The sequence below is a fragment of the Mus caroli genome, unplaced genomic scaffold (genome assembly GCF_978045245.1).
Source record: "Mus caroli unplaced genomic scaffold, Mus_caroli_1 scaffold_6, whole genome shotgun sequence".
NCBI classification, from domain to species: Eukaryota; Metazoa; Chordata; class Mammalia; order Rodentia; family Muridae; genus Mus; species Mus caroli.
Window position 1 is genome coordinate 118,189,324 of NW_028227261.1, and position 27,737 is coordinate 118,217,060.

General features: G+C 37.1%; 1 protein-coding gene across 13 annotated transcripts in view; it reads left to right on the top strand.

The window, feature by feature from the left end:
* The window catches only part of Lingo2 (leucine rich repeat and Ig domain containing 2), a 1,228,899-nt gene that overhangs the window by 659,267 nt on the left and 541,895 nt on the right, over nucleotides 1-27,737 (top strand). For all 13 annotated transcript variants that reach the window (XR_015047437.1, XM_029476375.2, XM_029476378.2 and 10 more), the window contains one exon: nucleotides 16,926-17,005. The gene's annotated coding sequence lies outside the window, so the exon portion shown is untranslated. The remainder of the gene's footprint in view (nucleotides 1-16,925; nucleotides 17,006-27,737) is intronic.

The window sequence follows — 27,737 nt, forward strand, 5'->3', positions numbered from 1 at the left end:
ATCTCTGAATCTTAGGTTAGGGTTTAATTGCTGTGATGAGACAGAATGGCCAAGGCAACTCTTATAAAGGCAACATTTAATGAGGGTTGGCTTAGATTCAGAAGTTCAGTCCATTATCATTGTGGGAAGCCTTGCAGCATGCAAATAGACATGACGATAGAAGAGAAGCTGAGAGTTCTACATCTTGATCTGAAGGCAGCTATGAGAATACTGTTCTGTACTGGGCAGAGTTTGATCACTAGGAGTCCTCAAAGCCCACAGTGACACACAGTGACACAGTTACTCTGACAAAACCACACCTAATAGTAGCACTTTCCATAGGCCAAGTATATTCAAATCACCAAACTCGGCCTTACTGTCAATACAAATGTTCAAGTCCATTATGAAAAGAGGAAGGATGACAAACTCCTTCAATTTGTATTTGAATTATCAACTCATTCAAATACCTAAAGTACAATTCTGGGTTAGATTCATAACCAGGGTTCTCAGAAGGGAGATCTTCTCAGTACAGATCCTTTGAGGATAGATTTTTCTTATAACAGACTGAGGAATATGTATTGTCTTCCTTAAAGATATAATCAGATATAGAATAATGCCAAGAAAAGCTAATCCCCTTAAAAGCTATTCATGTGTATTTGGTGTACAAAGCAATGGGTTTTGTAATAAGTTTATTCAAGTGTATCATATAGTTTAATCATATTCCCTCTGCATTACCCTCTCCTGCTATCCTCTACTATAACGTTCCCCTTTCCCCAAAGACAACCTACCCTCTTTAATTATCACCTTGTATGTGAATGTATATGTGTATCTGTGTATGTGTGTGTCTATATTTGTGTATCTGTGTGTGTCTCTACACAACCCATGTTCCACACAAGAAAAAAGTATTTCAGAATTTTCTTACTAGTTCACCCTTAATTTCACTTGATATTCTTATTGTCAATCCTAACAGGAGAGCCATTTCTCTTTTCTCACCTTGTGCTTACTATGTGTTCCCTACTCTTCTTTGAAGTAACGATGTTCCTGATTTTGTTATAAATTCTGAACTAGAGCCTCCAAGCTATGACTTACCTAATGTAGATGAGTCAGTAAAACATGCAGCAAGAGCTTTGTGTAGACTGTTTGCTTGAGTATGAATTTTAAAATAGAGTTACTTGAGATGGACTATTGATATTAAGTCAAATATAACTATGCTATAGTTCCCTTCAGCCTCCATTTCCCCTACCATTATAGGCCAAGAGTCAAAATCCAGTGGATCCTAAGAGGGAAACAAAGTAAGACAGCTGATAGAGAAAGAGACCATAGGCAGCAGTGAGCACAGCAAGAACAGACTCTCTCTCAAGAGGTAGCTCATGCCAAGGTGAGGTTTCTGGGGTTTGCACATACCTGGACCACACTTTTGTTCAGCCCTGCTCCCCATGGTTCACAATATGTAGTTAAAGCAACTTGAAGTAAGTATATTGGTGGCATTTCCTTGTTATTACTATTGGAGGGATTGATGTTTCCTTCAGAAAATAGTAAAATTAATGATATTTACTTGCTAATAGTTGGGGGAAGGCTCTGCCCATTCTTGCATAGAAGTAACTTACTCTCAGGTAGATGCTAAGAGGAAGGCTACCTAATTAATGTCATCAGTGATTTTTGAGTGGTCATAGTTTCTAAGAAATAACTCCCACACCAACCTCTAAAGAAACTCTATTTCCTATTGATATACTAAGAAAGATATTTAGAAAACAGGGAAATAAAATAATAAGTGGTATGTAGTCTAAAAGTTAATGGAAAATATAAAATTGAATTGAATATAAATCTGAAGATTAGTTTATCTTGTCCTACCACTGTGTTCTAGACTCATATTTGCAAATGCAGATCATATAGTAGTTACTAAATTAGAATTGCTACCCCCAGGGTCAAAAAAGGAACATGAATGTAATATTTATGTTCTGAAACCCTGAGGGAACAAAAGCCCTCTATCTTTAGTGGATATTTGTTTAATATGGTTTGAAATTATCACTTGACCCATTTCTAACAAATGATACAGACTAAATATTTATAAGATCTAGCTCATAAAAACACAATTTTGCAATTCAGTGTGTAATTGGTCACAAATTAAGACTGTGACTGAATAAACTCTTATTTGTATGAACTGTGTAAACCTTTTTTTTTACATAGAAAATGTAATGGTATCTAGCAAAGTTGCTTTCTTTCTCCACCCAGTTTACCTGAATCCTTGAATGTTGTCAGATTACAGCTAAGGGTTAAACAGCTGAGGAACATTTAATTTATATTTATTATTTTTACCTTTGGCCATACTCAAGTTAATTTCTTTGTATTCAATATCTTCTTTGTTCCATTAGTAGCAAGACAATAAGTTTATTTCCGATTTTAGTTTATGCTTTCAGGAGTGAAGTTTTGGTAATGTTCCTCAAACATCACATACCTTGTTTAATAATAGTGCTCAAGTGATTATAGCAGTCTGTGCTTAGCCAGTATGTCTTAGGGACCAATGGATTTCCTTGAATTACTCCTTTCATCAATAGGCTCATTTCATTTTTACTTTCCAGGGCCATCTCTTGGATTGGTTCATGTTGAATATAACAATTGGTGTCTATCTTTCCCTGACTTGAATCCTCAGCAAAATCCACTACAGTTTCCTCATTGCTACATCCTGCTCTTGTCAATAGCTTTACTTTTCGTACCCCACCCCCCATCCTCCGGATCTTTTTTCCAAGCCCTGGTTTCTGTCTTGTCTCTTGTGTAAAATCTGACTACTATTTTTGTTTTGTTTTCACATTTTTCATTTTATTTTATGTGCATTGGTGTGATAGTGTCAGATAACCCAGAACTGTGAGACAGTTGCAAGCTGCTGTGTGTTTCCTGGGAATTGAACCCTGGACCTCTGGAAGAGCAGCCAATGCTCTTAACCAATGAGCCATCTCTCCAGCTGCAACGTAGACAAGATTTTACCATGGGATATGTTCTATCTCCTGGTGATTTCTGCATTTCTGTCTTCTGGATCTGCAAGCCTGGGCTTCCTTGACTGTGCTTTGTACAATAGACCCGACCAGCAGTCTGTGTTTCAGTTGGCTTCGTCTGTTCCTGTGATTTTTGAATATAGAGTGACTAAATGTACCTGTGAGGTTTTGATGCTCAACAGGCGTCTAGCAGAGTGCTTTGTATGTTAACCAACACTAAATGTAAGAGGAAATATAGAAAAATGAGAGAGGAAAGTTTTTTTTTCTTTTTTAAAAAAATGTAGTATTCATAATATTTTCTTTGAATTTTGAAATTGAGTCATTAAGAAAGCTGTTTCCTAAAAATATATTTTAAGATATAATGTGAAATGACAATACATTTGTAGACTACGTACAACTTTGAGCTGACCTTTGCTGGCAGCTTTTGTGTTGTAGGAAGATTTGTTCAGTATTTTTAGGAACAAAAGATATCCTCCAGAGCAGACCGCTGCTGAATTCTGCTAATACAAGGATGCCTTTTCTAGCTCTTCCTCTGTTGCTGACAGTTTACTGACTGACCAGTGTTTCTCTTTCCTTTAACCTCCCCTTGGTGTTTTATGACAGTTCTTATACTGTCAGCATATGTCTCCCTGATGTCACCACCAGTTTGGACCTGAAGACCACACCTTGAAGGTTTCTGATTGAGGAAGACACTGACTACTCCCATTCTCTTAGCAAGAGTTTCTTAACCTTACTGTTGACTAATACCAAATTGTGCCTGAATTCAAAGCATATGTTTAACCTTGTTTAAAAGTCTACTTCTCATATCACTCATAATTGATTTATAATTAATAGAAGATTTATGGTTTTAATATATAAAAGAAGGATATATTCATTTTATTATAGAGCAGCTAAATCCTCCTCTCTTTATACAAACCTGAAGCTTTGTTGTTTTACTTTTTCAGTGCTAGAGATCAAATCCGGTGACTTGGTCATGCTAAGCAAATAATCTACTACTGATCCACAGTCTCCAACCCTTGACTTCATGTCATTGTGGATCTGAAGTTGGCCTGAAGCTCACTATATGGTTGTCACTGGCTTTGGTCTGCTTCTCTTCCTACTTCCATCTCCTTTATAGATCATTGATGTACACAACTATGCCTTGCTGGTAAAGGTGACTTCTAAGAAACTACTCACTGAAGATTGTTTTCTTTAACTTCTATTCTCCAAAGAATGTCAGTTATATAAAATAAATGTCATTTTGATTGTGTAGGCATCTATTGCATGCTATTGGGTTCTCAATGGAAGGGGGATTATGGTACCTGAACATCATAAAGGATACCTAACAGTATGTTGCTGATGGAAACATTAACAGACTCAAAAGTCATTAACTTAGCAGAATATTGACTATATTGATTTAATGACTGGCTTTTATCTACAACAATCTATCTAAAAATATCAGATATCTCTGGGCAGTGGTGTTGCATGCCTTTAATCTCATCACTTGGGAGGCAGAGGCAGGTGAATTTCTGAGTTTGAGGTCAGCCTGCTCTACAGAGTGAGTTCCAGGACAGCCAGGGCTACACAGAGAACCCCTGTTTTGAATATATATATATATATATATATATATATATATATATTAAGAATTTCTTAAGATATCATATATATGTATATATATATGATATCTTAAGAAATTCTTTTAATTGTGTGAGTTCATTTAGTATAATTTTATAATGTAAACAGGACCTATGTGTCAAGTATTTTGCTCAATAAGGAGACAGAAAAATTTATTATCTGAACTGCTTAGATGGACCCAAAGGTAATATGTAATGGACCCAAAATAATACAGAAGGTACTTCTTTCCATATTAGTTAACAATAACTACTTGCTTGAGTTATATTTGTAAAACTCACACTGTAGCATGCAAATCCATTTTTTCATTACTGATGCAGAGCAAAGAAAGCCAACAGGATAGCAAACACTAACATTTTGCCTCTAAGTGCTCAAGGACATAAAATAAATGAGCCATGGCTATTGATTGTCTTTGGCCTACATTATCTGCACAGGAACTATTAAGGAGGCTTTTCCATCTTCCTTTCATGCCTCATTTTCTCATACCATCTAATGAAGAGCTTCACTTAAACTATAATGTGCTACTCTCCCGAAAGTACATTTTTATGGCACTAAAAAGCAATACTTGCGTATCAAGAATGGTTTTCTCTGCTGTGTTTATTGGCTTGTCCCACTGTATGAAATTATAAGCCATTTCGAGAGCTGTGTGCTATTATCAGCTCTTTTAATTAATTTCTGACTTTAAAGTTTATTTTCTCAACCAAGCATACTGCATAACAAATAACACTTCTCTGTTCAGAAAAATTTGCTATGAGGGCCCAGGTGACAAATGTGTGTGTGTGTGTTCATTATATGTGTGTGTGTGTTCATTATATGTGTGTGTGTGTTCATTTTGAGATGTATTTAGTTTAGGTTTCCTCCCATCTATTTGTGACTGAATGTTGGGTGGAGAACCAGAAACGTCTATCATCAGTACTTACATTGGAAAGAACCATGTATAGTACTGACTTGATAAGACAAAAATTACTGTACGTACTTGGAAGAGAGAAGAGATGCAGATAATCTGGTGTGTAAGGGACAGTGAGTAGCACTGTCTTGGAGCATGGAATGGCAGGAACGGGAAGGATCGGCCTGTAGAGATCAGACTGTCATCATGCAGACCTGAAATGTCCTGGGGAAAGAGGAGAGGCCGTAGGAGAAGTTATTTCTCCCCTCTCCCAACTCATCTCCATTCTCTTTCCTCTTCCTTTCCCTCCACTTCCATTTCTTTCCTCTTATCCATTCTCATTCTCCCCCCCCCCAACACCCACCTTCTCTCCTCTCTTCTCTATTTCTCTCATTTTGAAATGTGAGAACTAAAATTTGGAGTTAGTATCAACTCATTTTTTCCTATTATGCTGTTTTCTCTTCCACCTAATTTCTTGTTCCCTCCCTTTCTCTATTCCCTTTCCTTCCTCTCTCTTTTTCCTTCCTCTCTCCTCTTTCCTTCCTCTCTCCCCTTTCCTTTCTTTCTCCCATTTCCTTCCTCTCCCCTTTCCTTCCTCTCTCTCCTTTCCTTCCATTTTTTCTTTCTCTTCCTTCCCCCTCCCTTCCCTTTCTTTTGTCCCCATTTGGTCCCATCTTCAAAGCTTCCTTCTCACCCTCTCCTTTTCTTTTTAAATTTTAACACTTAATTCAGAAAATTGTCACACACTAATTTTATACCACCACATTGACTCTTAAAGTTGATTAGCTTTTTAAATTTATTGACGAGGTATTTTTCTTTTATAAAATTTCACTCAGACATGAAAATGTTGTGAATCATAAAGCATTGGGTTTATTATGAATTTTCAAATAATAGCAACTGGTATACCGCCACTAAGGACACAGACCAGCGCAGGATGGTGTCACAGAAATCTAGGAGTCATAAATAAGTGTGGCAGTTTTCAGCTAAAAGAGTATTACCTACATATATCTGTATGGATATATGAATGAGTGTGAGTTTCTGAAGTAGCATACTGAAACCTGGACCCTCCACCCCCCATCTATGTCTGCCTCTCTCTGCCCCCTGTCCTGAAATTGAGTCTCTTTCTTTTAAAGGTGAAATTTAACCAATCATGTTCTCATCACAGTGGTCACCTTTTCTTTTATGAATTCATTCACTACTTAAGCTTAGGTAATCTCCCCCTCACACACCCACACCCACTTGTTATGCCTCCTTTCACCGACTCTCTTCTTTAATACTTAGGTGAGATTTATGGGATGCTCTGTGCTCTGTTCAAGCACTGTGCCTTGCCTATTCACAACTTCTTTACCCTGGTACACTCTGGTGGGAGTAATCTTTAGTTATACTTCGTTCTTTTTTGAGTGACAGGGTTTTACTATGTCACCCTGGCCACACTGGGACTCACTATGTAACGCAGGCTGTTCTCAGGTTCTTAAAGCCCTGCTCCCTAAGCCATGGGACTTTAGCCCTGTGCCAACAGACCTGAGTGACTTACACTTTTGATCAGTTTGTTTATTTGTTTATTCTTCTCCTATACAATACATCCCAACCTCGATTTCTGGTCCCCCACTTCTCCCACTTACTCCCTACTTCCCCAGATCTTCTCCTCCTCCATTTCCATTCAGAAAACTGCTGGCCTCCCAGAAGGATCAACCAAACAAAGCATAACAAGTTACAACAAGAGTAGGCAGAAACCTTCACATCAAGACTGTACAAGGCAACCTGGTAGGAGGAAAAGGATCTCAAAAGAAGGAAAAAAATTCAAAAGCAGCCTGCCTTCTACACTCCCATTATTAGGAGTCTCACGAGAACACTAAGTTACATAATCATAACATATATGCTATATTGAGGACATAGCATACACTCATGCTGATTCCATGATTTTGCCAACGTTTGAAATTACTTAGAATCAGTGCCTATATCCAGACAGAATAAAACAGTATGCATCACCTTCCAGATGCCTTGCTAACCCTAAGTTAAGATAAATTGTTTCTTACCACTAATAATTTGAATATGATGTATCACATATATTTCCATATGGACTATAGTGATAACAAACTTGCCTAAAATGTTTTATAGATTCTTTACATTTATCTATATTTTCTTTGCATTTTGCTAGACTATAGTTTGTTTTGTTTTGAACAAGTTCCTTTTCAGAAGAAAAGGAACTTCAGTTCCCAGGTAGAAAGTCATAAAATACCTTTGTACATCTATTTTCTGGGTTCAGAGTTTTTGAAGACATTACACTTTTATCTTCAGTCTTCCCCTGAAACTTCTAAAATATCTCAGGCTAATCCAATTTTCATTCCTTTGAATTCAGCATGTTTTTTTCTTTCTTATAGCTCTGTATAATTTGATTTCTGAAATATGACCACAATTTCAATTTCTTATTCTTTCTGCTCTGTACTAAGCAGTCTTTACATTTGCTGTCATCTTATTGTTCTGATTTTGGATTTTTTTCTTTTTATTTGAGAACCATTTCCTTTATCATTTCTACTATGTTAGAAAATATATTAGATAGAAGTTGCAACAGTAAACTCTACTTTTCTTGTATTAAAGCTTTTCTATTGTTTGTCTTTACTTCTTTTCTTTATTGTCTTTGTTCTTCCTTCCTTTCTTCATTCTCTCTTCTCCTTAGGCTTGTAGTATATTCTGAGAAAATTTCTTTGTTGTAAGATTCCTACTTCAGCCAAATATATGTAATAATTAGTTTAATCATCTACTAATATATATTTTAAAAATATAGCACCATATGAATTCACAATTCTAGTATTGGAACAGGTTTGGATATGTATTATTTTTAGTTAAATTATAGTCAATTCTATAACAAACTAATTTTTATTATAACTAGATAAATTTTTATTATAACTAGATAAATATCTAGAACGTTCTTGTGAAAATGGATAGGATTTGGTATTATATCTACTAAAAAAGTTTCTAATCACTCACTGCCCTATTTTTCTGATTGTTGACATCGTCATTAGATGCAAAAAGTCTGCCTTTATTTGTCCTTTGTACCACAACTATTTTCTTAAACACTTTGCTTGTGAGTATAGCCTTTAATTGATGAATCATCTTTCCAGTCTTGTAACATGGTTTCTTAAACTGTGCATCATGTTCTGGTATTCAGTCACATAGTTGAATGTGAGTCTGAAAAAAAAAGGCACTAATGAAAGGCTTCTCTAGTGATTTATATTGATTGCCAACTGGACAGAATCTAGAATTAACTGGAGACAAGTCTCTGGGCATGTCTGAAAGCGGGCTTCTGAATTAAGTTAAGTTGGTGGTCTTCCCCTAAGTGTAGGTGCTGTCATCCCATTAACCTCCATCTTGGGCTGTATAATAAAGGGGGAACTGTGTCATGTCTTTCTTACAATGATAGAATGTACTAAAAATGCTGTGAACAAAAGTAAATATGTCTTTCTTTAAGTTGGTTAGGTCAGATAGTTATTTTGTCATACAATCAAGGAAAGTAACTTATAAATTTCAATCACATGATAAGCAAAAGTGAATTCAGAATCAAACATGGTAAAGCACCCAAAATGTTTCTGGTGGCACTGGCTATAGTTATAGTGCAAAACTTTACTAAGATCTTTGCTCTAAATAAGCAACATGTACCCTTGGCATTGAGTAGCATCATAGGTGCAGAGTGGCACCCTAGGCACAGAGTGGCATCTTAGGTGCTGGAAAAACCTCAGGTCTCACTTCTGACTATTGTTGGTTTTGAATTCTAGAGCTTTGGCTATGTAAACAAATTTTTAAATTTTTTTATGCTTTTATACACATATAATTATTTAACATGTAGATCTCACTCCTGACTATTGTTCATTTTGAATTCTAGAGCTTGGCTAGGAATACAAGATTTATAAATGTTTTATGCTTTTATACAAATATAACTGTTTAGTATATAGAAAACAAGTCATTTATATGTTGAAGGCCCAGAAAAACCTACATAGTAAGACCCTGCTGCTGGAAACACCACATGTTTTCTGCAGACACAGAGAAATCAAGCTGATACTGGGATAGAAGCTGTCTTCCTGCTGATGTAACTCTTAGTGATGGAAGGTGCCATGCCAACTGCAGTGGGAGGACTGCTATCCACAATGTTACTCAGGTTGGGCCCTGAAACCTATACTACCAACCACTAGGAAAGACCTGGATGCTGATGCAGTGGCACCAAGTCTTTGGAAACAGATTTCAGATCTTCTTTTCAGAAGGGAATCTGTGTGGTACTCTAACCCTGAGGTAGAGCACATACCTGGTAGTTGGCTTAGTGTCTGAGAGATCTCGGGGGTCCAGGTCAGTTGAGACTGCTAGTGTTCCCGTGAGGTCACTCTCCTCCTCAGCTTCTTCAGCTTTTCCCCAATTCAACCACAGGGATCATTGGCTTCTGTCCATTGGTTGAGTTCTATAACTGCATCTGACTCTCCCAGGTGCTTATTGGGCCTCTCAGAAGGCATCCATGCTAGGTTCCTGACTGTAAGCCCAGTATCAATAACAGACCCCAGGGCCTACCCTTGAGCATGGCTAGGGAGATTATAGTCACTAGTGGAGAAGTTACTGATACAGTTGGCTATCTGTGCAAGGTGTTTTCATCAAACTGCTGCCTAAATAGTGGTGTTTCTATTTGTAGATTAGTTTTACAGTCAACATTGGTCAGAGAAGCCCTTTTGTGTAGCACACAGTGGGAAGTGTAGAGAATTTTAACTAGACTAAGTGGTGATATGGCTGAATGTTCAACAATAAATCAGATATCTATTTTACCTCTTCTGAAGTCCAAGGGATGACATAGATGACAGTATGAAGAGCACACAAAAGCCTGTTGTTGAGTGTGAGAGAAAACTTTGGAATATCCCTCTGCACTCTCAATACCACAGTCCTACCTACCCAATATTAGACCTGTCAATATTCTTTCATGGTGGTGGGAGAATGTTATGAGACTCCACACCTGGATATATAGATCTATATGATGGAAGAAGAGAACATTAGACCTACTTTGCTCCCTAAGTATTTATAGACACTTAATGGGCACATGGTGAAAGGGAAGCTTTTTTTGTTGGGGAGAGGGTTGATGTAGCCACTGGTAAGACATTGCATATGCCAGCAAGGTTTTGCTGACAGGACCCTGATATAGCTATCTCTTGTGAGGCTATGTCAGTGCCTGGAAAATACCAAAGTGGATGCTCATAGTCATCTATTAGATGGTACACAGGGTCCCTAATGCAGGAGCTAGAGAAAGTACCCAAGGAGCTAAAAGGGTCTGCAACCCTATAGGAGGATCAACAATATGAACTAACCAGTACCCCCCCAGAACTGTGTATCTAGCAGAGAATGGCCTAGTCTGCCATCAAAGGAAGGAGAGGCCCTTGGTCTTGCGAAGATCATATGCCCCAGTACAAGGGAATGCTAGGGCCAGGAATCAGGAGTGGGTAGGTTGGGGAGCAGGGAAGGGGAGTGTATATGGGACTTTCAGGATAGCATTTGAAATGTAAGTGAAGAAAATATCTAATTAAAAAAAGACATGCATATTCCTAAAAATAAGGGCCTTGTAAGCAACTATAATGTAGCTCACTGTGGAAGACTTGAAAGAAGGAAATAGAGGGAGAAAGCAAAAATAAAAAAGGAAAGAAAAATGAGAAAGGTATGGGAAAGGCACTGTAGATGGCGGAATGCTTAAGGGCTTTTCTAACAGAACAGAGTTCCCAAGTATCCACATCAGGAAGTTCACAAATGCCTTTAACTCCAGCTCCTGGGAATCTGATACCCTGCCCTCCATGGACCACTAGGCTTTATGTGTGCATATGTCTCCACTCATACATATCATTAAAAATAATAATGTAAATTTGAAGCAAAGATGTAAAAGGAGAAGAGGGATTTGGTAGAAAGAAGAAGGGGATCAATATGAGAAGGAGATGAAAGAAACAGTAATGGTGATAAGAAAAGAGGTGTATGTGGGCAAAAAAATATTGTAATAATGAAACATGTGATAGCCAGATGTTATTCATAACAAAAAAAACGACAATCTAAACCAAGTGACTATGGAAAGAAATAGGAGAGATTTGTGTCTTCCATAATATCTTTGAATATGTCAATCACCCACAGACTTTGAATTATGTTAAGTCCCGATAATCAGAGTGCCTTTGTTTTTTGCTTATCTTTACCTAGAGAAGGACAATTAGTATTTATTTACAGCTGTAGAGTGGACAGGCTATTTTTAAGGTGATTTTTCCATGTTAAAAAAATCCATTCATACATACTTTTCTCTTTAAAGAACTCTGTTTTGTTTGTTTGTCACAATTGACATTTCACTGTTTTTTTTGTTTTTTTCTTGTAGAACAGATGGACTGTGATTCTGAGCATACTATACAGGTCTATTATTTATATGTTGGTTTGAATTCCAGAGCCATGACAGTGAGGTGATCTTTTTAGTTGAAGCCATTTCAAGTATCTTCACTACAGAGGAATAATTAACAACTATCAATATTTCAAGACTAAGAAGCTTGAGAGAGTCCCAAAAAGTGATTTTGAAAGCTTACTTCTAAAGTAAATGGCAAACTCGAGTTAAATATATGACTACAAAGTGGTGTCCATGATAAACCGAAGTTTCATAATGCAGCTCCAGGTTTTTAAGAACTGTATTATCTTTATCAAAATGTCAGGGGAAATCTGTATAATATCAAATGTTGCAGTATCTTTTTATACTTAAAAAAAAACCACAACTGTCTTCTAGAAGAGCATCTAGCTCTCAAATATGTTTCAATCACCAAGTATTTGGTGAGCACAGTTGGGGTAGTACACAGACTAACACTAGACATTTAGATTAGTGGTAATCTCCCAGTAATTGGGCATCCTAGTAAATAAATATCATAGTTTGAATTCCATTTATTAGAAGCTAGATAGGGATAAGTTTACTTGTAATGTTTTCATTCTATATGTTTAAATTTGAGCAACTCTAAAAGGTGGGAAATTAGAAAGAGCCACCTAGATAAATATCTTAAAGGGAAGTGGCTAGTAGAAGATTAAATAAAAGGAAAGCGATTTAAAAATGAATATTGGGGGTGGAGAGGTTCAGGCAGGGAAGTGTGGGTGCACTGAGTAGAAGACTAGGAGGGAAGGAGAGGCTAACTAAAGGAAAGCATTTACATAAAAAGCCTCGTAGAAACCTACTACTATGTGCCTTTTCTATATCAAATATTATTTCCACCCCCCCCAGAGGCTTGGTCCTTTTTAAATTTAACAGCTAGAGTAATAAGTGATAGAAATATCTGTGAGTTATAATCAACATGCTGTTGCTAATTTATCTCTGCCTCTCCTACACTACCACCAACATCAATCTTAGACTTCAACTTATGATCCATTAACATGCTAGTCATTTTTTCACTTAGTTCTTTCACTGCCTACTTTTGTGAAGTTGAAACCATTTTAACTAAAGGCTTCATTATTCTTCACAAACCAGAACAATTTTCCATTTGTCTTAGGATGTTCTGTTTATGCTAGAGTGTTTTTTTAACTTGAAAATGTCTTTACTTCTTAATAAATCCAAATTTTTAGAAATAAATATGCTTCCCCTTTAATCTTCCCCCTTTTTTATTAGGTATTTATTTCATTTACATTTCTAATGCTATCCCAAAAGTCCCTGACACCCTCCCACACCCAATCCCCCACCCACCCACTCCCACTTCTTGGCCCTGGCATTCCCCTATACTGAGGCATATAACATTTGCATGACCAATGGGCTTCTCTTTCCAGTGATGGCCGACTAGGCCAGCTTCTGATACATATGCAGCTAGAGTCAAGAGCTCCGGGGTACTGGTTAGTTCATACTGTTGTTCCATCTATAGGGTTGCAGATCCCTTTAGCTCCTTGGGTACTTTCTCTAGCTCCTCCATTGGGGGCTCGGTGATCCATCCAATAACTGACTGTGAGCATACACTTCTGTGTTTGTTAGGCCTCGGCATAGTCTCACAAGAGACAGCTATATCTGGATCCTTTCAGCAAAATCTTGCTAGTGTATGCAATGGTGTCAGCGGTTGGAAGCTGATTATGGGATGGATCCCTGGATATGGCAGTCTCTAGATGGTCCATCCTTTCGTCTGAGCTCGAAACTTTGTCTCTGTAACTCCTTCCATGGGTGTTTTGTTCCCAATTCTAAGAAGGGGCCAAGTGTCCACACTTTGGTCTTCGTTCTTCTTGAGTGTTTTTTAAAAATGTAATCCTGTGCATATTTTCAAACGGCATATGGATAAATTGAAGTTTATCCAGAAGAAGGTGACCAGAATAGTGAGATTTCTACAAATTCATTATATAAGGAATGTAGCTATCATTTTGTCTTCAAGATGTGGTGCAATTAAAGCTAAATGATGCTATATATCCTGGCGAAGACATGACAGCTTTCTTCAGTGATTTGGAGAACTGCCATGTATATACTGGGTAGTTATAGAGAACAATTCTTGGACCAAGGTGTGACAATTTGTCTGACAGTCAGAGCTGTTATTCAGTAAACCATCTTGTCAACAAAATCCTCATAGTGAATATGGGCTAGAGAGATAATGTATATCATTTATGACTTGAAGGTGGTGTGATTATCTCTGTCACTAAACAATTCTCCAACAGAGAGCAATCAAAGTTCAATGAGCAATTCTTACTTGGCACATTTGGATGAAGACTATTTTAGGAAAGACTATGCTACTAGAATACACTACTTTGTGCCAACACAACTGGTTAAATTCCCAGGCTATAGATAAAACTGAGCCTATTGCCTTGAGATGGCTTTGCTTCCTCCCTATCTCCCTTACTAGATTTTATAGCTTTTCTATAGCAGTGGAAAAGTTCACTAGGAAGCTTGTTTGCATTGAACTATGTGGAAAAAAATAGGATGTATTTAAAATAACCCTTTATCCTACATTCCTTTTCAGGTTAACAGTGTATATTCGGGGCAGCTTACACAATACAAGCATAATTTAATGAGCTACAGCTATGAAAGTGCTAGAAAATGAATCAAAGTAAACTTATGCCAGAGATTTTTTAGAATAAAAATAAATCCATGCTTTGGTGTATTTGAAATAATGTCAACCACAAAGCAACATATATAATATAAATATTCTTTCAATTCTCCCTTTGATTAGGGTAGAAAATACACATTACATTGGGGTTTTTTTGTGTCATGAATCTGCCTCAAGTTACAGTTTGATCTTTTATCTTGTTCCTGCTTTTACTAACGCAGCAGACAAAGCTCATAGTTAGGCTTAACACAGATTTCATTGAACACACTAGTTCCATGATGCAGCTCATTTTATTAGACTCCACACTCGATACAAAGCATCAATTGCAGAGGGTCACACTGCGTCTTTCTAGCTGTCACACCAATATCTTCCTAAGTGCCAGCTGCCAATGTCTCAGGCTTTTTATTTATACTAGACCTCATTTAGTTTGATACGAGCTATTTTCAAAGTGCCTGCAGTACACAAAAATGCACTTTATCACTAGGCAGTCCATTGATGTAGAGACAGGACTACCAGAAAGATTTTTCTTGGCCATAGAGATCTAGAATAATGGTGATGATACCTATGAGGAAAAGCAATCTTAATTCTCAAAAAAAAAAAAACCCATAAAAATGATAGCAAAATTGGGGATGGAAGACAGTTGAATACACTGAGCTTAGGATTTGTTAGAAAACAGAGTTCAGTTCCTTCCCTAGTTCTTTTACTCCACAGTTCTGTAACAGTTTCTGTAATAGGCTAACCAGAGTTAAGGAACTTATCTGATACAATTGGTGGAGGAACTCATGTATGAAAAAGAGGTGGTGCTGCTGTTGATGAAGGTGAATTTCTTAGTAAACTGCAGTAGATCCAGAGGCAGGAGCTTCAATGTGTCAGAAATAAACCCAACAATGTCCTTCCTTCAGGAAAGTCTAGCAGCTGTCTATCAAATTGTACTTTACTGAAGGTCATTGAAAGCCTGAAAGGAAAGGTTGATACTTAAAAAAATAAATAAAGTTATGTTTTTAAAAAAGGATAGGAATCAAGGAAACATTTGAAAAAGAAGTTAGGTATAAAAGAAGCTGAACTCTAGGAAATCAGAAACATGTCAGTTACTTCTGTAAGATACTATCCCAGGGTCATGAAGGTTCATAGATGTTTGCTCATAGTAAAGGTTCCCCATTTATATTTGGAACACACACACACCTATATGTAGATTATATTTTTACATTTGTTCTAAAGATTTCTCAACTTTTTGTACTTCCATATCCACCATGAATTCCCTGAATGTTTTTCACATCTGGTCTTAGAAAGAATAAACTATTCAGAACAATAGATTTCCAATCTCAACCAAAGCTAAGATGCTGTGCATATGGTCCACTTAGTTGTATCCTTTCAAAGAAAAAGCTTCAAATAACATTTAAATTTGCAGCAAAAGAAATGAAATGATATGATGGGTCTCTGGAGTAACAAAAACAAGACGGATCACATTAGCCTTTTGGTTAGAATTCATCTTTTCTGTGCTGTTAAAATTTCTTGATTAGGCTGGGCATGTTGGCTCATGCCTTTAATCCCAGCACTCGGGAGGCAGAGGCAGGTGGATTTCTGAGTTTGAGGCCAGCCTGGTATACAGAGTGAGTTCCAGGACAGCCAGGGCTACACAGAGAAACCCTGTCTCAAAAAAAAAAAAAAATCTTGATTAGATATTGAATCCAAGTGAAGCCAATTTTAACATACAATGATGATCATTGAAAATGTTTGTAGATATTTACTAAACTCATATGTAATTATATTACATATTCTATTAAGGTAGACAATAGCAATTAATTGATAAATGAAATCCTGCTTATGAAGTAATCCTTAAATTTTGCCCCAAGTCTAATTATATAAATACATATGAATAGCATGCATGATTCAATTCAATTCAAAGCACATGCTTTGGAAATGGTGCAATGGTATGCATGGAAAACACTGGTGATGATGCTATGACACACTGAGAAACCTTCGCTGGGCCATTAATCTCAGCACTAAGAAGGCAGAGATGGGCTGAGTTCTGAGCTTTAGGCCACCATGATCTTCCTATCTTCTAGGGGAGCCAGGGCTAAATAGTAAGACCCTATTTACAAAAAGCATGCATTTAATTTTAAAAAAATAGATGTATATGCATGGTATCTCACATTGGTCTTGCATTTGAGTTGTGTATGTCTTATTCTTCTAAATAATAAAAAGTATTATTATATACCTTGGTCATAGAGATAAGTATAAATCCATGTTCTGGATACATATGGCAACCTATTGCCTTCAAAATGGTAAATATCAAAGGCACGAAATGAATCACTCACTCTTTTTGTTTTAAACGTTTATAAAAAAGAAAAATTAAGTGATTTTCAACTGTTGAAGCATCATGGTATTTATTTTCTCCCTCTCCCCCTTTTTCTGCAGCATAGTGAAATAATCATAAAAAGAGGTTCTAAGATCAAGAGTGCAGGTGGCCACCAGCATGAGGAGCCCAGTTCATGTTGGTAAGTGGACAAAGGCAATGCTGTGCTTTCTTTTCTAAATGTCATGGCTTCTGTTGGTACTGTATTTTTGTTTGTTTGCTTGTTCGTTTTTAATCCAAACAGTCTCATGATATATTTTATTTTAGAAATGACAAATGCTTTTAAAATGCAGTCTGTAACTTTCCTGTGATTTGGAAGACATCTATCTCACTGAAATTGTGTTCCCTTTGATTCGCCTCCCACCAAAGTTCCTCCTTCCTCATGCCCCCACCCCTTTCTAAACTACTGTACATTTTAATTATTCTAGTTCAATCTTTATACATTCTGCATATGACCAGGCTCATATTACTATTTTGTTTTCTGTCCCATGATAAATACAGTTCTGTTTTCCCAAGGAAAAAAGGCCAAGTTTTTATATGGGAAAAGTAAAAACAAAACAAAACTGTTAGAAATTGATAGGGATTTAAAGTGGCAAAGTGATTATATGAAAATATTTCCATTTATTGACATTTTGTTTCCTCGTTTTATAGAAGAGGTTATGCTTACCTGGTTATATTTCTTAAACATCAGTGAAAAAACGTACATACCAATATTGTTGCAGTTTTCTTTGCAGATGACAAGAATTTGAAGACAGTAGGTTAGCTCATACTTAATATTTTTTTCACATGCCACATCATACATACAAGATACTTTCCCATACTGCCTTGTTTAACCCTCACTATAAATTGGTGTAATGATGCTTGCAATAGCAAACTAAGAAACTGTCAACTTGTCAATGGATTGTCTAGAACCCCAGTATTCTCGGTAAGCATTCTGAGTCATTTTTTGGTGGTATCAGTTTCTACTCTTCCACTGATTTATAAAACCAACACTTTGGTGTAGTTAAGATTCATTAAGCTTTTAGCTGAGATGCCAAACTACTTTCCAAAGGATACTTGTTTAGAATATGATGCTTGTGTATTTACATGCAGTCCTATAACTTACAAATGGCTTATAAATATGTAAATTCATCTACCACTCACACACTGATAAGAAAACAGGGTAGAGTCCATCCTTTCAGTTTTTAGAGATAGAGAGGCTTTTTTTATTTTATTATTATTTTTTTAAATTTTTTTAGAGAGGCTTTTATACTGAGAGTTTATCTAGCTCTCTGGATATCTTATTGCTCTGAGCTTTTTAGGCTTTCTGTAGTCCAGGGTCTGTTAGTGTGTGTAATCTACTGCAGACTGGGTGTTTTTATAAGACAACTAAAAAGTTTTTGCAGGAGATGTGAGATGATTTGAAAGCAGGAAGTACAACATCTACTTTTAATTATCATTGTAGCTATTCAACGAATACATAATAACTGCATTACATTTTAATAAATACTTTAACTCTCAAAATGAACATTTCTCACAGTGCAGACAGGAACCTGCAAACAGACAACACCCTGTGTATCATAGAGTAAAGCAGTCATCCCTGAGAGGAACACCAGTCAAATCTGACTCTGAGCTATACCTTTGAGCTTCTAGCTCATGTCTGCTCCTGTTATACTAGACAAACCTCAGCACACAGCAAGAACTCTGGTTTTTGATCTATGGATGAAGAAATAAGATTGAATTCCAAGCTTTTGAAATGAAGCTGGTGTAAAGAAAGTGACAGGAACATGAGTCCTGGAAAGAGAGGCTTCAACCTTTTGACAGGAAGCCAAAAGGCTGTTAGACTTCATAGGAATTATTTCTAAATTTCTATATACAACATCAAGCTTTCTAAATTTTGAGATATATTGTTGGATGGCTCAAGGAGCTTTGATTTCTTTTTTTACCCTTTCATACTTTTATGTCTAAATAAAATTTAGGTTGTATTTAGAAGACTGGACCTTGTCAGTTCTCAAACATTGCAGACTTGGGTATCACTTTAAGAGGTACAAATAGTCCCTGGACTGCTCTGAAATAAAAAAGGAACCATATTGACCCACTACACTGAAGAGGTCTGAAAATGAATGTCACTTGTTCATTTAAAAAACTAACAAGGAAAATTGAGCCTGTTTGTATATACAGTAAAACCCACGAAGCAGAAGTAAGAATTGGCTTTGCTAGAGGAGTTTTGTGTCTTTCTCAGTTCTGCTGAAATGGATCCAAGTATTTGCATGTACTATTTTATTAATAACTATTGTAGTACTGTGTCAAAGTATTATTGAACATATGTTCATAAATAGCTTTGGTTATAAGTAAATATTGGAAAATTTGGCTTTTCCTCTAAAAGATGTTGATTTAATGGTTTCTGTCATTGTTTAATATTTTGGGAAGTTACTTTTTTGTTTTGTTTGTTTTGTGGCTTTGTTTTTAATTCCCAACACTTTGATATACTTTTTTTTAATTTTTAATATTATTTATTACATATTTTCCTCAATTACATTTCCAATGCTATCCCAAAAGTCCCCCATAGCGCCCCCACTTCCCTACCCACCCATTCCCATTCTTTTGGCCCTGGCATTCCCCTATATTGGGGCATATAAAGTTTGCAAGTCCAATGGGCCTCTCTTTCCAGTGATGGCCGACTAGGCCATCTTTCGATACATATGCAGCTAGAGACAAGAGTTCCGGGGTACTGGTTAGTACATCATGTTGTTCCAACAATAGGGTTGCAGATCCCTTTAGCTCCTTGGGTACTTTCTCTAGCTTCTCCATTGGGAGCCCTGTGATACATCCAATAGCTGACTGTGAGCATCCACTCCTGTGTTTGCTAGGCCCCAGCATCGTCTCACAAGAGACAGCTATATTTGGGTCCTTTCAGCAAAATCTTGCTAGTGTATGCAATGGTGTCAGCGTTTAGAAGCTGATTATGGGATGGATCCCTGGATACGGCAGTCTCTAAATGGTCCATCCTTTCATCACAGCTCTGAACTTTGTCTCTGTAACTCCTTCCCTGGGTGTTTTGTTCCCAATTCTAAGAAGGTGCACAGTGTCCACACTTTGATCTTCATTCTTCTTGAGTTTCATGCGTTTAGCAAATTGTATCTTATATCTTGGGTATCCTAAGTTTTGGGCTAATATCCACTTATCAGTGAATACATATTGTGTGAGTTCCTTTGTGATTGTGTTACCTCACTCAAGATGATGCCCTCCAGGTCCATCCATTTGGCTAGGAATTTCATAAATTCATTCTTTTTAATAGCTGAGTAGTACTCCATTGTGTAAATGTACCTTAATTTCTGTGTCCATTCCTCTGTTGAGGGACATCTGGGTTCTTTCCAGCTTCTGGCTATTATAAATAGGGCTGCTATGAACATAGTGGAGCATGTGTCCTTTTTACCGGTTGGGACATCTTCTGGATATATGCCCAGGAGAGGTATTGCTGGATCCTCCGGTAGTACTATGTCCAATTTTCTGAGGAACCGCCAGACTGATTTCCAGAGTGGTTGTACAAGCTTGCAATCCCACCAACAATGGAGGAGTGTTCCTCTTTCTCCACATCCTCGCCAGCATCTGCTGTCACCTGAATTTTTGATCTTAGCCATTCTGACTGGTGTGAGGTGGAATCTCAGGGTTGTTTTGATTTGCATTTCCCTGATGATTAAGGATGGTGAACATTTTTTCAGTTGCTTCTCTGCCATTCGGTATTCCTCAGGTGAGAATTCTTTGTTCAGTTCTGAGCCCCATTTTTTAATGGGGTTATTTGACTTTCTGGAGTCCACCTTCTTGAGTTCTTTATATATATTGGTTATTAGTCCCTTATCTGATTTATGATAGGTGAAGATCCTTTCCCAATCTGTTGGTGGTTTTTTTGTCTTATTGATGGTGTCTTTTGCCTTGCAGAAGCTTTGCAGTTTCATGAGGTCCCACTTGTCAATTCTCGATCTTACAGCACAAGCCATTGCTGTTCTATTCAAGAATTTTTCCCCTGTGCCCATATCTTCAATGACATATATAAACTGCTTCAACTACAAACACACACATATCCACACCACATACATGCATGGCTGCAAAAGATTTAAGATAAAGATGAAAATTTATAATACTTAGCCAGTCACCATTCACATGGTTACTTCTTAAAGCAGATAGGAATAAATACAGAGACCTACAGCCATACATTACACACACACACACAAAGAGAGAGAGAGAGAGAGAGAGAGACAGACAGACAGACAGAGACAGACAGAGAATCAGACAGACACTTTGAAAATACATATTTTTAATTAGGGTATCTTTATCAAATTCCTTCCTCCAGAGCTCAGGGAATCCTGTGAAAGAGGAGACAGAAAGATTGTAAGTGTAATAAGCTATAGAGGGCTGGGTACCAAGAAAGCAATGAATTCTAAACACCAACTGTACTGGCACACATAAAATCTCACAGTGACTGTGGCAACCTGCACAGGGCTGTCTCGGATGGGTTCCCAGCACTGAGAGGGAAAGTAGGAACATACTCTTATCCCTAACCTACTTAACTTTGTCATGTGGATTGTAGGACTCAAACTCAAGTCCTTGTGAGTTCATTTTACTGAGTGAGCTGTCGTCTTGCCTCCAGAATTTCTTACTTTTCTTAACCAATATTAATTATTTGTGTTATTCTTGAAATCTGTCAACATAAGACAATTGTCAATATGTGAACTCATAATAAAATGCCAGTATATGAAGTGGAATAAGTGATTTTTCTTGATGTTTCTATTTTTAATGGCATATAAAATAATTGTATATCATAATTTTCAAATATATTATATGGACATAGGTGTAAGAACAGTGCCTAAATTGTGAGTATATAGTTCAATGGATTTATCACTATGTCTATAAAACTTCAGTACCACTCAGAGTAGGAAACAGATCTTGACCAAAAGCATTGAAATGACTTTTGATGCTTTCTAATATGAATCCAAGTCCGCCCCTCAACAGAGGAATGGATACAGAGAATGTGGTACATTTACACAATGGAGTACTACTCAGCTATTAAAAAGAATGAATTTATGAAATTCCTAGGCAAATGGATGGACCTGGAGGGCATCATCCTGAGTGAGGTAACCCAATCACAAAGGAACTCACACAATATGTACTCACTGATAAGTGGATATTAGCCCAGAAACTTAGAATACCCAAGATACAAGATACAAAGCACATGAAACTCAAGAAGAATGAAGACCAAAGTGTGGACACTGTGTGCCTTCTTAGAATTGGGAACAAAACACCCATGGAAGGAGTTTCAGAGACAAAGTTTGGAGCTGAGACAAAAGGAAAGACCATCTAGAGACTACCATATCAGGGGATCCATCCCATAATCAGCCTCCAAATGCTGACACCATTGCATACACTAGCAAGATTTTGCTGAAAGGACCCAAATACAGCTGTCTCTTGTGAGACTATGCCAGGGCCTAGCAAACACAGAAGTGGATGCTCACAGTCAGCTATTGGATGAATTACAGGGACCCCAATGGAGGAGCTAGAGAAAATATCCAAGGAGCTAAAGGGATCTGCAACCCTATAGGTAGAACAACAATGTGAACTAACCAGTACCCCCGGGAGCTCTTGTCTCTAGCTGCATATGTATCAGAAGATGGCCTAGTTGGCCATCAGTGGAAAGAGAGTCCCATTGGTCGTGCTAACTTTATATGCCTCAGTACAGGGGAATGCCAGGGCTAAGATGTGGCAGTGGGTGGGTAGGGGGGTGGGGGGGAGGGTATTGGGGACTTTTGGGGTAGCAATGGAAATGTAAATGAGGAAAATACCTAATTAAAAAAATAAAATAACCCATTTTCTGAGATTAAATTATAATTGTTTAGTCTCATTTACATTTATACAAATATAATAATTGTTTTAGGTTGTGTGTGGATTTTTCTCAATACTATATATCCTAGATTCCTATGTGTAGCTTTAATTTTCAATGTATTTCATCAAAAGTTTATAGATCTGAAATACTTATGGGATTTTATGTCAAAATCATAGTTGATTATACAACTTGTTTTGTGGCTTGAAATTATATTTTTATTGTTCAATAATAAACATTTTATTAACTCTTAGAATCTTTCTTATATTTTGATTATCTTAAATATTCACTTTCCCCAACAACTCCTCTTAGACACCATAATCTCTCCACTATGTTGAAAGAATAGACTATCTTGCAGCAAGTATCCTGGTCCTGTACTCTTACAGTCTTTCCATCTCATCTATAATGGTCCCTGAGACTTGGCTGTAGGTTTTGTGTTGATACAGTATTCATTGGATGCAGGAACCCCATTGCCATTTGTTCTCTACATTTAGATTGATTGTAGCTTTCTTGTAATGATCTCTGTCTAGAATTTAGAGGATGGCATTCAAGCCCTGCTTGATCATTGTGGAAAATGTTTTTGCTGTGTTCTTGAATTAGGATTGTATCATGCCAAATATTTTTGCAGCAATGTTTAAGACAGAAACTGGTCTAAATTTTCTTGCCTTGTTGAGTCTTTGTGTAGTTTAGAGGTTAGGTGACTGTGATCTTATAAAATGAGTGAGGTAACATTCCTTCTGTTTCTATTTTGTGCAATAATTTGAGCAATTCATATTAGCTCTTCTTTGACAGTCTGGTAGAATTCTATGCTAAAATCATCTGGCCCTAAGATTTTATTTTGTTGGGAGATTTTAGTCACTAGTTCTATTTCCTTGGAGTTTATAGGACTATTAAAATTGATCAGATGATCTTAGTTTAACTTTAGTATGTGAAATCTATCAAGAAATCATCCATTTCATTTAGATTTTTCCAATTTTGTCAATACAGGCTTTTGAAGAAAGACCTAAAGTTCTTTTTAGACTTCCTCAGTGTCTATTGTTATGTTCCCTTTTTCGTTGCTGATTTTCTTAATTTGGGTACTGTCTCATTGCCTTTAACTTAGTTTGGCTAAGGGCTTATCTATCTTGTTGATTTTCTCAAAGTATCAACTCTTGGTTTAATTGATTCTTTGTATTGTTCTCTTTGTTCCTAATTGATTGATTTCAGTTCTAAGTTTGAGTATTTCCTCTACGCTGTCTACGCCTCTTGGGTCTCTTTGGTTCATTTTGTTCTAGAGCTTCTATTGAAAGTTTGAGCATTGAAAGTTTGAGATTTCTCCTCTTTTTTTATGAAAGCACTTAGTACTATGAAATTTTATTGTGTCCCATAAGTTTGAGTGTCTTGTACCTTCATTTTCATTGAATTCTAGAAAGTCTTTAATTTTTTTTCTTTCGTCCCTAACCTAGTTTTCATTGAGTATAGAGTTATTCACTTTCCATGAGTTTGTAATCTTTCTGTTGTTGTTGAAGTCCTGCTTTGACCCATGATGGTCTGATGAGATACAAGTGGTTATTTCTACTTTCTTTTACATGTTGAGGCTTTCTTTGAGTATATATCCAATTTTGGAGAAAGTTTCATGAGAAGGAGGTATAACCCTTTACTCTGAGGTAATGTCTTTGTTGCTCAATTATGTTTCTTGTATGCAGCAGAAGCATGGATCCTGTTTTTGCATCCATTCTGTTAGCCTCTATACTTTTATTGGGGAATTGAATTTGTTGATGTTGAGGGGTATTAATGACCAATGGTTATTATTAATTCCTGCTTGTGGTTCCATGTTCTGCCTTGCCCTTGGGGTGTGGGAACACAGCTTGGGCAGGCAAATCAGGGAATGCTAGACTATATTTTATCCTATGTAGCCATCAGGTGCTGGGCTGGTGGGAAGTGCTGATACACTGCTGCTCAAGGAGTGAGAAAATGTAACCTAAAACGTGGGTCCTAGCCAGAGTGAGAAGTGGGCTGAGGCTGAAGCTGTAGTTCCCTGAATCCTGGACATCCAGATGTTGGAAATGAAGGGAGTCCTTGGGCCTGTGATACAGAGCACTGAGCCAGGGATTCTCAAACTCCTAGTCATCCAGATGCCACTGGAAGTTTCAGGGCATTGGGAACAGAGGGAGTCATTGGGCTGAGGGTGATGATCCTGCTCTTGTGGTACAGCTCTGTAGACAAAGGCTTTCTCTATGCCTCCTATAATGGTTCTTGATGAGAGAGACAGTCCTTGGTTCCAAACTGGTTATTGATTATTCCTCGTGGAAAATGGGTCCATACCACCTCCTCAGGGTGGACCAGAGATTAAGTACCTTTTGCAAGAAGGAATGTCCTGGAAGGGATACTTATTGGCTGAACGCTCAGGGCCCATCTATATACCTTATTAGCATGGTAACTTTGTTCTGGGCTATATTACCATTGGTCATGTCTCTATGTAGTGAGTGTTGTTACATTTTCCAGGCCAAGAATCTAGTAGGGAGCATGGAGATGCCTACCATCCTCAGAAGCATTCTGGGATCTCTGAATCCGCTTAACCTTACCAACTTTCTAGGCATGATCTACTGCCCCCCCCTATTATTTTGATGTTGGTGGTAGAAGAGGAGAGGGTAGGAGAGAGAGAGAGAGAGAGAGAGAGAGAGAGAGAGAGAGAGAGAGAGAGAGAGAGAGGCTTCCTTAATTTTAGTATTGTGAGTGTGGGGTTATTAATTTTCTGTGTTTTATAGGGTGTAGTTAGCCTCTTTGGATTTGAGTTTTCCTTCTAGTATCTTCTTTAGGGGTGGATTTGTGGATAGATATTGTTTAAATTTGGTTTTGTCATAAATTAGTTTTTCTCCATCTATGATTACTAAAACTTTTGCTGAGTATGTCTGGGCTGGCATTTGTAAAATATCTTCCCAGGTTCCTCTGGTTTTTAGAGTGTCGGTTGAGAAGTTGGGTGTAATTCTGGTAGGTCTCCCTTTCTATGTTACTTGGCCTCTTTCCCTTGTAGATTTTAATATTTTCCCTTTGTTCTGTACATACAGTGTTTTGGTTATTATGTACCAGGAGAAGTTTCTTTTGTGGCCCAATCTATTTGGTTTTCTCTAAGCTTCCTTTATGTTTATAAGCATCTCTTTCTTTAGGTTTGGGAAGTTTTCTTTCTTTTTTTATGCTCCTTTTTTTTAACTATTGGATATTTTCTTTATTTACATTTGAAATGTTATACCTTTTCCTGGTTTTCCTTCCTCCTCCTACTTCTATGAGGGTGTTCCTCCACCCACACATACACTCTCACCTCCTTGCCCTCATTTCCCCTATACTGGGGTATAAAGTCCCCAGGTGTGACAGCCTCTGGGTGGCCTTTCCTTATTCTCTGCTCTCCATATTTGCTCCTGTAAGTATTTAGTTTTCCTTCTAAAAAGGACTGAAGCAAGCACACATTCTTCTTCCTTCTTCTTGAGTTTCATGTGGTGTGTGTATTGAGAATAATTTTTGCTATCCTGGGATTTTTGTTATTACAAATGAATTTGCAAATTGCCCTTTCTAATTCGTTGAAGAATTGAGTTGGAATTTTGATGGGGATTGCATTGAATCTGTAGATTGCTTTTGCAAGAATGCCATTTTTACTATATAATTATGCCAATCCATGAGCATGGGAGATCTTTCCTTCTTCTGAGATCTTCTTCGTTTTTTTTCTTCAGAGACTTGAAGTTCTTGTCATATAACTCTTTCACTTGCTTGGTTAGAGTCACACCAAGCTATGTAATATTATTTGTGGCTATTGTGAAGGGAGTCATTTTCCTAATTTCTTTCTTAGCCCGTTTATCCTTTGTGTAGAGGAAAGACACTGATTTGTTTGAGTTAATTTTATATCCAGCCACTCTGCTGAAGTTGTTTATCAGGTTTAGGAGTTCTCTGATGGACTTTTTGGTGTCACTTCAGTATTCTATCATATCATCTGCAAATAGTGATATTTTGATTTCTTCCTTCCCAATTTGTATCCCTTTGACCTCCTTTTCTTGTCTAATTGTCCTAGCTAGAACTTCGAGTACTATGTTGAATAGATAGGGAGAGAATGGGCAGCCTTGCCTAGTCCCTGATTTTAGTGGGATTGCTTCAAGTTTCTCTCCATGTAGTTTGATGATGGCTACTGGTTTGCTGTATATTGCTTTTACTATATTTAGGTTTGGGCTTTGAATACCTGATCTTTCCAAGACTTTTAACATGAAAGGACACTGAATTGTGTCAAATGTTTTTTCAGCATCTAATGAAATAATCTTGTGGGTTTTTCTTTGAGTTTGTTTATGTAGTGGATTATGTTGATGGATTTCCATATATTGAACCATCCCTGAATCCCTGGAATGAAACCTACTTGATCATGATGAATGATCGTTTTGATGTGATCTTGGATTCATTTGGCAAGAATTTTATTGAGTATTGTTACACCAATGTTCATAAGGGAGATTGGTCTGAAGTTCTCCTTCTTTGTTGGATCTTTGTGTGGTTTAGGTATCAGAGTAATTGCTTCATAGAATGAATTTGGTAGAGTACCTTCTGTTCCTGTTTTTTGGAATAGTTTTAGGAGAATTGGAATTAGGTCTTCTTTGAAGGTCTGATAAAACTCTGCACTAAACCCATCTGGTCCTGGGCTTTTTTTTTTTTTTTTTTTGGTTGGGAGACTCTTAATGACTGCTTCTATTCCTTTAAGGGATATGGGACTATTTAGATCATTAATCAGATCCTGATTTAACTTTGGTGCCCGGTATCTGTCAAAAAAAATGTCCATTTCATCCAGGTTTTCCAGTTTTGTTGAGTATAGCCTTTTGTAGTAGGATCTAATGATTTTTTTTGATTTCCTCAGGTTTTGTTGCTATGCCTCACTTTTCATTTCTGATTTTGTTAATTAGGATACTGTTCCTGTTCACTCTAGTTATTCTGGCTAAGGGTTTATCTATCTTGTTGATTTCCTCAAAGAATCAGCTCCTGGTTTGTGTGATTTTTTGTATAGTTCTTTGTG